This window comes from Trichechus manatus, unplaced genomic scaffold, assembly GCF_000243295.1.
Source record: "Trichechus manatus latirostris isolate Lorelei unplaced genomic scaffold, TriManLat1.0 scaffold00040, whole genome shotgun sequence".
Lineage (NCBI taxonomy): Eukaryota > Metazoa > Chordata > Mammalia > Sirenia > Trichechidae > Trichechus > Trichechus manatus.
Window position 1 is genome coordinate 16,682,954 of NW_004443976.1, and position 10,350 is coordinate 16,693,303.

Sequence of the window (10,350 nt, forward strand, 5' to 3'; positions counted from 1 at the left end):
ATGACTTCCAGTTTTCCTAGATTCATACTCTGTACATTTCCAGTTCCTATTATTAATAGATGTTTGCAGTTGTTTCTTCTCATTTTGAATCATGCCACATCAGCAGATGAAGGTCCTGAAAGCTTGACTCCACCCACATCACTAAGGTCGCCTCTACTTCGAGGAGGCAGCTCTTCCCCAGTCATATTTTGAGTGCCTTCCAACCTGAGGAGCTCATCTTCTGGCACTATATCAGACAATGTTCCACTGCTATTCATAAGGTTTTCACTGGCCAGTTTTTTTGGAAGTAGATCACCAGGTCCCTCTTCCTAGTCTGTCTTCATCTGGAAGCTCTGCTGAAACCTGTCCACTATGGGTGACCCTGCTAGTATTTGAAATACTGATGGCATAGCTTCCAGCATCACAGCATCATGCAAGTCACCACGGTACAACAAACTGACAGAGAAGTGGTGGAGAACTCTATATACATCTACATAAAAGTAACCCTTGATGGCACAACTGTTAAGTGCTTGGCTGCTAACCAAAAGGTTGGCAGTTTGAACCCATCCAGTGGCTCTGCAGGAGAAAAGACCTGGCAATCTGCTCTGGTAAAGATTATAGCCTAGGAAACCCTATGATGCAGTTCTACTCTGTCATATAGTATAGGGTCACTATGAGTCGAAATTGACTCGACAGCACACAACAAAAACAACAAACATAATAATGTTTATGCAAAGGTTTGATCCATGTTCAAAGTTTGTGCATTTGTAAAGAGCTCTTTTCTATTATTAAACAGAAAAAAAATCTAAATACTGCTCCCAGTTAATGGACCCAACACTGAATTCTGTAGTATACAACTGAAGGAAAAACACAAGACTTCACACTGACATTTTCAGGCAGAAGAAAAGATGTCAGGTTCTAGCCTTCAAATCAAAGGAGTAACAAACTACAAAAATGTATTTAATGATTAAGTATTTCTATTTTTCAGTTAGAATTTGTTCAATATAAGATTTAAAATATCTCCAATAGGGTACATATTTGTTTTATTTAAAGGCATACTCCATATGTTAATAATATATCTTTGATCATATATCTCCAGGTGATTTTTCTTAACTCTGGCCCACTTTGACTCACTCATCTACATTATCTGCTTAGCCCTCTTGGGAATATGTGTTTACAACCCCTGCTCTACACTTTCTGATTGTATCTAAAGAAAATCATAATTCAAGACCACAATGAGAAATGTGAAGAAGATATGAAAGGAATTATCATGAATAACTGACAAGTAATTGGAACCTAACAGAACGCACTATTATAACGGAGAAAGATTCTGTAGTCTCAAGATGCAGTATAGTGTAGTCATGAGGATCTTAATCTCTGGAGCCAAACTTCTTGTTAGTTGCCATCCAGTTTGCGCCATCTCATGGAGCCCCTTTGTATAACAGAATGAAACATTGCCCTGTCGTGTGCCATCTTTATGATCTTTGGTATGTTTGAGTCCATTGTTGTGGCTATCGTGGCAATGAAATTCATTGAGGGTTTCCCTCATTTCCACTGACCCTCAACTTTATCAAATATGATGTCTTTCTCTAGTGATTGGGCTTTTCTGATGATGTGTCCAAAGTAATCAAGTCAAAGTCTCACCATCCTCACTTCTAAGGAGCATTCTGGTTGTACTGATTTATTCATCCTTCTGGCAGTTCACAGCATATTCAATATTCTTTGCCAACCCCACAATTCTGATCAGTTGATGTGCATAAGTAGAGACCAATAATTTATCTATAAAATTGGGAAAATAAAGGAGTTGGTGTGTGAATAGATTGGCAAAGTGCCTGACACATAGAAAAGCATGCAACAATTGTCTGCTATGTATTATCACTTTTAATGACAGGTTGTTCTGATCTAGGTCTGCAAAATTATACAAAATTAAAGGATAGAATGATGTGAGCATATGTATGAAGAGAAGGAAATAAGAGATGCTTTTATTCAACAGTGAAGAGTAGGGTATGTTGAAAGTAGAGAACTCCGGGAGTCTGTGTGTCCCATGAGACAGAAAAGGTTGAGTGTTATTCCTTCTTCGAGAGTAACATTGAGAGTTCTTGAGCAGGAAGAAGGCAATGATTTCAATGGTATTTTAAAATATAACTCCTGAACTGATATGGATAATAGGGGTTGGCACAAACATATTTAAATTTTATTTTCAAACTTCAAGTCCACTGACAAGGTGGAAAGAAGGATGCTGAGCAGTATGGTTTCCTGACCCTAACACTACTTCAAACACAGCTCTGTTGTTATCACTTTTCATATTAAACTTTAGCATAAGGTTTTGTTTGAACAAAAGGTTTGGTGGCTTTGAAACTGACAAAAATCTGCTGATTTAGAGTAATATTCCATTGTCAACATTACTTTACTACTGGATTACATAATGGTAAAATCCCAGTTGTTACTATTTTAGAGAAAAATAAATTCTCTTCTTGCAAAAGACTCTTCCCAAGGCTCCCTTCATGTCTCTGTTCCTCAGGCTGTAGATGAAGGGGTTCAGCATGGGAGTCACCACAGTGTACATCATAGCCATGACAGTCTCCTTAAGAGTAGAATGATCGGTTGATGGGTGTCTTAGTCATCTGGTGCTGCTCCAACAGAAATACCACAAGTGGATGGATTTAGCAAAGAGAATTTTATTCTCTCACAGTGCAGTAGGCTACAAGTCCAAATTCAGAGCATCAGCTCCAGGGGAACGCTTCCTCCGTTGCTCTGGAGGAAAGTCCATGTCATCAGTCTTCCTTTGGTCTGGGAGCTTCTCTGCACAGGAACCTCAGGTCCGTGTGTCTCTGCTCGCTTCTCACTTTTATATCTCAAAAGAGATTGCATTAAGACACTAATCTTGTCAACCTCATCAGTATAACCTCATCACAGTGATAGAATTTACAACACATGAGGAGATCACATATAATCTCATCATAGTGGTCGAGTTTACAACACATAAGGAAATCACATCAGATAACAATCATACAATACTGGGAATCATGACCTAGCCAAGTTGCTACACACATTTTCTGGGGGACACAGTTCAATCCATGACAATGGGCATAAGTAGAGGCCAATAATTGTCCCATAGAAGACAGACACCACGGAAAGGTGGGAGCCACAGGTGGAGAAAGCCTTGTGGCTGCCCCCAGCAGGCAGGACCTTGAGGATGGAGGAGACAATTCATGACTAGGACATGATGATGAGTAGGAATGGGATGACAAGAATGAGCCCTCCCATGAAAAGTATCACCAACCCATTGACTGTAGTGTCAGAGCAGGCCAGCTTCAACAAAGTAGATATATCACAGAAAAAGTGGGGGATCACATTGTCAGCACAGAAGGACAGCCTGGCCATCAGCAGGGTGTGCAGCATGGCATGAGCAGTGGTCAGCACCCAAGACAGCATCAGTAGAGAAAGACAGAGCTTGGGACTCATGATGGTGGTGTAGTGCAGAGGAAAGCAGATGGCCACATAGCAATCATAGGCCATGACCACAAGGAGGAAGCTCTCCAGAACTCAAAAAAAGCAAGTAAAAATACATCTGGACTAGGCAGCCAGCATAAGGAATGGATGGGACTTGACTCTGCACGTTCTGCAGCAATTTGGGCATTGTGACAGAGGAGAAGCAGGGGTCAGAGAAGGACAAGTTGCTGAGAAACAAATACATGGGTGTGTGGATGTAAGAGTCCAGGTAAATGAGGACGATGAGGAGGAGGTTCCCCAGGATGGTGGTAAGATACATGACTAAGAACAGGGCGTAGAAGAGGTTCTGCCAATCTGGGTCAATGGGCAAGCCCATGAGGAGAAACTCTGCGACAATGGTTTGGTTCCTCTTTGTCATACTGGATTCTATTGTCTTTATGAAGAAAATAATGCACCTTAAAATCCACAAATAACAAATAAATATATCGTGATGGCATGTGGCCTATTGTAAAATGATGGATGGGTGAGAATTCAGGCACAGGTGGCAGACTGGATCTTGCACCCACCACTGTATTGAAACTGCCCCAACAAAGTCATCAATGATATCCATGTCTAAATCCAACAGCCTATTACATTTGACACTAATGATCACTCCTTCATGAAGCATTCCCTTCTCTTGGCCTTGGTGACACCTCACCTTTCTAATTTTCTTCCTACCTTCCTTGCAATTCCTTCCACTTTCCTTAGAGAGCTCCTGCTGCTCCATGCTCCTTTGAATATTTGTGTCCCTAAGAGTATTGTCCTTCTGCATTTTCCCCAGATATGCCAATGAATCCCAAGCATATTTATTCAACCCAGGCACTCCTCAGAGCTTCAGATCCATAAGTTCAGCTCTCTGATGACCATCTTATTTCACCTCAACCCTAATCTTTCTGTTACTAAATCTGTGCTCTTCCCTGTTCCATATGTGCTGCACTCTTAGCGCTCTCTAGCTCAGTGATTGACAGCACCACCTGCAAGGTATCCAAGCCAGAAATCTAAGAATCATTCTTGACTCCAATCTCTCCTTCACTCCCCTCATTCGATTACTATATCTTATGGCCATTTTCTGAAAATCTTTCATATGTGTCCCTTTTCTGCATCCCACAGCCACCATTCAAGTCACCTACTTTTCTAACCTGAACAATTGCAACAGATTTGGTCTCCCCACGTCTACTCTTGCTCCTTTCCAATCCACTGACTTTATTCAGAATTGTTTTTTTATAACTCACACCTGCTCATATCACTATTCTAATTAAACAGTTTCCCATTTCTATTAAGAAAAAGTCCAAAATGGTTAACACGACCCACAAGACCCTTAATGATATTGCTCCTCTCTCAACTGCAGGCATAGTGAGTTTCTATCATTTTCTCAAAGGCATTCTGTTCTCACTCACCATGGCACATCATGCTTCCATGGCCCGGAACATGCTTTCTCCACCTCATTTCATCCCTATTCCTGATAAATCATCTTCCAGATCATTAAATGTGGGATTATTTGTTCTTTGCTAGACTTTAAGGATAGGGAAAGATCTATCTGGTTCACTTCTGAACCCCAACATCTAGAACAATGTGTGACAAAAAAAAAAAAAAATTCACAACATGAAGGACCACTGAATTGTTTCAACAAAGCCCAAAATATTGGACACTAGAACATTTACTGCCACTGAGCCTTTCCAGATCAAGTACTCCCTTATCTAAGTCTTTTGTTTTTCTTTCCATCAGATGCTGCACTAGAGATTGGTCAGAACTTCCCTCTCCAGGCCAGGATACCACCCCATCTTAAGCTACCTTTCTATCTGGCTTAAAACCAATCTACCCAGACAACAATGCTATCTGTTTTTTCCTTGATAACAAAGATATTGATGTAGGAAGAAATCAGATTGATGTGGAAGCTTAGAGAACGTGGGAAAAGCAAAAAGAATGAAGATAATCTCCAATCTCTTGGACCTCATTCCAGATTTCCTCCAGATACCCTTCCCCAGTGTGACTCAGGATTGACAAAAAAGTGCTAAGGAGGAGCATTTCAGGATGAAGGAAATTCCTCCAAGCACTGAAGAGACAGAATAGAGCCCTGAATATGGAATATTCACCAAGATTATGAGGTTTAATCCAGCCAGATAAATGTCTTTTTACACTTGGACAGAGAAAAAGAACGATGTGTTGTCATGTTTTAATGGGGAGGAGATATCTATATCTGATACTTCAAAAATGTCCCTTCCTAGGGACAAGGTGGGAGCCATATCTTCTATAAAATCTAGGAGCCCAAATCAGCTAGATATCACCTAAAAATGCTGCCACTGTTGAGGCATATGAGCTTTATCTACTCCTTTCATTTCTCTGAATCTCGTTTTCTTCAGCTTTAAAATGATAATAATGATATGCCCCTGCCTACCACAGGGCTATTGTAAAGCTGAAATCCCTTTTGAGAATGCCTTATAAAGTGTGGAGGACTCTTATGCAATACTTATGAATACTATTTTAAATAAAGAGATTGAATCTGGTAGATACTAATCGTATTTCTAGAATGTGGAGTAGTTATGAAGGAGCCCTGGTGGCACAATGGTTAAGCATTCAGCTGCTAACCAAAAGGTCAGTGATTCGAACACATCAGCCGCTCCATGGGAGAAAGATATGGCAATCTGCTTCTGTAAAGATTACAGCCTTGGGACCAGACTTACTGGTCTGAAAGAGACTGGAGGAACACCAAGACTATGGTCCCTGGATGCCCTGCTAACTCAGAACTGAAGCCACTCCCGAAGTACAACTTTCAGCCAAAAATTGGACAGGCCTATAAAACAATAACACACATGAAGAGCATGCTTCTTACTTCAATCAAGTATTCGAAGCCAAATGGGCAACATCTGCCCAAAAGCAAGGATGAGAAGGCAGGAAGGGACAGGAAAACTGGACAAATGGACACGGGGAACCTGGGGTGGAAAGGGGGAGAATGCTGACACATTGCTGGGAAAACAATTTGCATAAAAATTTTTGAATGAGAGGGAAAAAAAAATTTGTCATGGATCAATCTAATAAGCACAATGTTGAACGAAAAGTAAAAAAAAAAATTACAGCCTTAGAAACCCTATGGGGCAGTTCTGCTCTGTCCTATAGGGTCGCTGTAAGTCAGAATTGACTCGAAGGCAATGGATTTTGTTTTGGTTTGGTTTTTGGAGTAGTTATGTGGATTTTACACTGCCTGAAGAACAATCCTACAAGTCACATCATAGAACGTTGGTAATCTTAAGTCTAAGCCTGTAAGGACCCTGAAGAATCCACCCTCCAGCCCAACTTACCAAGTGTATCGAGAGTGACACCAAGGCCCTGACTGGGGATCCTGCTCCCCTTTATTCAGTATAGGCATATAGAGATAAAGTCTCTGTAATCATCACCTGAGCATATAACATCCCTTCTCACATCTTCCGGTCTACATCTTCCTGGGCCTGAGAGACATTGTTTGCCTGTGGAATTTAGGTCTTGAAGAATCTCATCAATAACAAAGGAAGTAACTCCCCAGAGACTCCCTGGGACAAATCTCCTAGGAGTTCTAGGGCAGGGACTTCTTAAAGACTAGTCATCCTTGGGGTAGGAGAACAGACAACAGAGGAAGCAAGCTCATGCCCTAGCCCCACCATGGATGCTTCCCTGACTACCCCAGCCCACAGGATCTCTTCCTTGTCTGATTTCTTCATTATTTTAACTCCTAAAGCACTTGCCTTCTGAAGTACATAAGACTGATAAACTATTGATCTGTGTTGTCCAATTATTGCTTCTGAAATATTGTACCAAGAATGGAGAATTAAATGTTATTTATTGATCAATGGATGCGTTTAGTCCCATTATTTATCCCTGTTACATTTAGGGTCATTTTGAGTCACAGTGGGAAACTTTAATTCATTTCTCAAAATAGTTGATAAAATAAGCAGAAAAAAAAATTAGTGAGAATATAGAAAATCTGAATAATACAATTAACAAAATTAATCTAAATATTATATCTAGGACCATTTGCAGCAATGACAAAAAATATACTGTTTTCAAGTTCATATAGAACATTTATCAAAATCAACCATATACTAGGTCATCAAGAAAGCATTAATAATCTTAAAAGATTGAAATCATTCAGAGGATAGTCTCTGACCACAATGATACTAAGTTAGGAATTAATAACAAAGAAATAATCAAAAAATGCTGACCAGCAGGAATTCAAACAATACGCTTCTAAATAATCCAGGAGTCAAAGAAGAAATGAAAGTCAGAAAATATTTTAAACTGAATGATAGTGAAGACACAACATCAAAACTTGTAGAATGCAGCTAAAACAGTACTTAGAAGAAAACATATAGCCTTTAAATGAATATATAAGAAAAGAAGAAAATGTTCATCTCAGGAAACTAGAAAAAGACAAAATTAATCACCTGTTTGTTGTTAAAAACAAAAACTCTTACAAGCTAGGAACAGAAAATGTTTCTTAATCTTATAAACATGGGTAAAATAGATTTAGAGGAGGAGTCAGAAAACTTCTTCTGTAATGGGCCAGATAATTAATACTTTAGGCTTTGAAAGCCATACAGTCTCTGTCACAACTACTCAACTCTGACATTGTAGCAGGAAAACAGCCATAAACAATATGTAAATAAATAGACCTAGCTCTATTCCATTAAAATATATTTACAAAACCAGATGGCAGATGAATTTGATTGATTCACGATCTGTAGTTTGCCGGCCCCTGATTAAGAGCAAACATTATAATTAATGGTGAAATATTTAAAGCTTTACTCCAAGATCAGAAATGAAACAAGAATCATTTATTACTACATCTATTCAACATTGTACTGGAAGTCCTAGTCAGTGTAGTAAGACAGGAAAAAGAAGTTTAAAAAACAGGGATTGGAAAGAAAGAATGTCAATATTCACAGACAACCTTGTTATAGATACAGAAAATGCAAAAGATCTACAGACGAACCAATGAATTAATAAGTATCTCTAGCAAGCTCACTATACACAAAGTCAATATACAAAATTCAACTGTATTTCAATATATGAGCAGCAAAGAAGTTGAAAATAAATTTTTTAAATTATACCATTTACCATAACATTTTAAAAGCATCAGATACATAAGAATAAATCCAATGAAAAATAGGCAAGACCTCTACTTTGAAAACTACAAAATATTACTGAAATCAAGAAAACCAAAATAAATGGAGAAATATACCACATGCATGATTTATATCAATCAATATTGCAAAGGTGCCCATTCTTCCCAAAATTAATCTGTAGTTTCATTGCAATCCAAATCAAAATTTCAGCAGCTCTTTTTTTTTTTTTTTTTAATTGTACTTCAGGTGAAGGTTTACAGAACAGTTTCTCATGAAACAGTAGTACACATATTGTTTTATGACATTGGTTAACAACCCCACGACATGTCAACCCTCTCCCTTCTCGACCTTTTTTTTGTGTGTGTGAAAATACACATAGCCAAAGATACACCATTTCAAAAATTTCTACATGCACAGTTCAGTGACATCAACTACGCTCTTCCAGTTGTGCTGCTATTCTCACTTTAGATGAAGGTTAACTGAACAAAATAGTTTCTCATTACACAGTTAGTACACATGTTGCCCTATGACAATGGTTAACAACCTCACAACACATCAACACTATCCTTACTCAACCTTGGGTTCCCTCGCAGGTCTTTCTGAGGAAATTGACAGGTCTATTTTAGAATTTATATTGACATACAAAGCCAAGAATAGCCAAAGAAATACTTAAAAAGGAGGAGAAGAATAACAAGAACAGATTAACATATATAAAGTCGCTTGACTAGTGATAAAAATTTGTACCGAAGTGCAGTGGGGAAACATGGTCTTTTCAATAAATGGCACTGGATCACTGGATGTTCATACATGTGGGAGAGGGGGAAGTATCTTGACCTTTACCTCATCTGACATCAAAAATCAATTCCAGATTGATAGCAGATCTAAATGTGAAAACTAAAATAATAAAAATCCTTTAGAGGAAAATATTGCCAAAGATTTTGCAAAGATTTCTTAAACAAGATACAGAAAGCACTACCTATAAAATGAAAATTGATGATTAGACCATATTAACATTAAAATCTCTTTCTCAAAATCACCATTGATTGAATAAAAAGCCAACTCACAAAGTTGGAGAAGATATTTTCACTTGCAGGACAATGGATTTCTCTTATATATGGCCTTTCTGGCCCTGGGTTTGTAGTTCTGCCAAGATGATTTGTTAAACCACAATCTTGCAAAGACATTGGACAATTTTCTATACAAAGAAAGTGTGTAAAACCCTTGCAGGGATTTGTTAGTCTACTATGCAAATAGGGTGCATAAAACTACTCAATAGGATTTAGTGAATCACTTATACAAGCAGCCAACTCGACAGTAGTCTACCGAGAGAAGAAAAAGGACCATTTTGCTTTTTGAATTGCATATGAGTGGTTTGTCATTGGGTGCGTGGAGGCAGGAAATGTCAGTGCCCATCAGAAGAACTGCCTTCCAGGACTGAAAGTTAAAGGGAGCCACTGAGTAGAGTAGATAGCCTGGCATGCTCACTTGAGCTGACTACCTGGGTCTATGAGATGAGTGGAGTGGGGGAGGTGCAGCAATGAAGAGATGGCCTGAGTTTGGACATGTTCCTCTTCCACCCACTGACCTAGCCCTGGGTGGCTAGGGATGAAAGAGAGAAGGAGCCAGCTGGTCTGAAGTGCAGGGAGTTATGTGGACTCCTGAGCCTTCAGCTGGTACATGATGACCTAACCCCAGGTGAGTAGGGAAGACAGAGAGTGGACTTCCAAGTCTACAGTAGGTACCTGATGACCTAGTCCCGGGTGAATGGAGATAAGACAGAAGG

At 39.1% G+C, this 10,350-nt stretch overlaps 1 pseudogene; it reads right to left on the minus strand.

Annotated features, from left to right (window-relative positions):
- Window positions 1-2,425: 2,425 nt before the first annotated feature.
- LOC101347336 (olfactory receptor-like protein DTMT) lies at window positions 2,426-3,850 on the minus strand (annotated as a pseudogene).
- Between the last annotated feature and the right edge of the window lie 6,500 nt (window positions 3,851-10,350).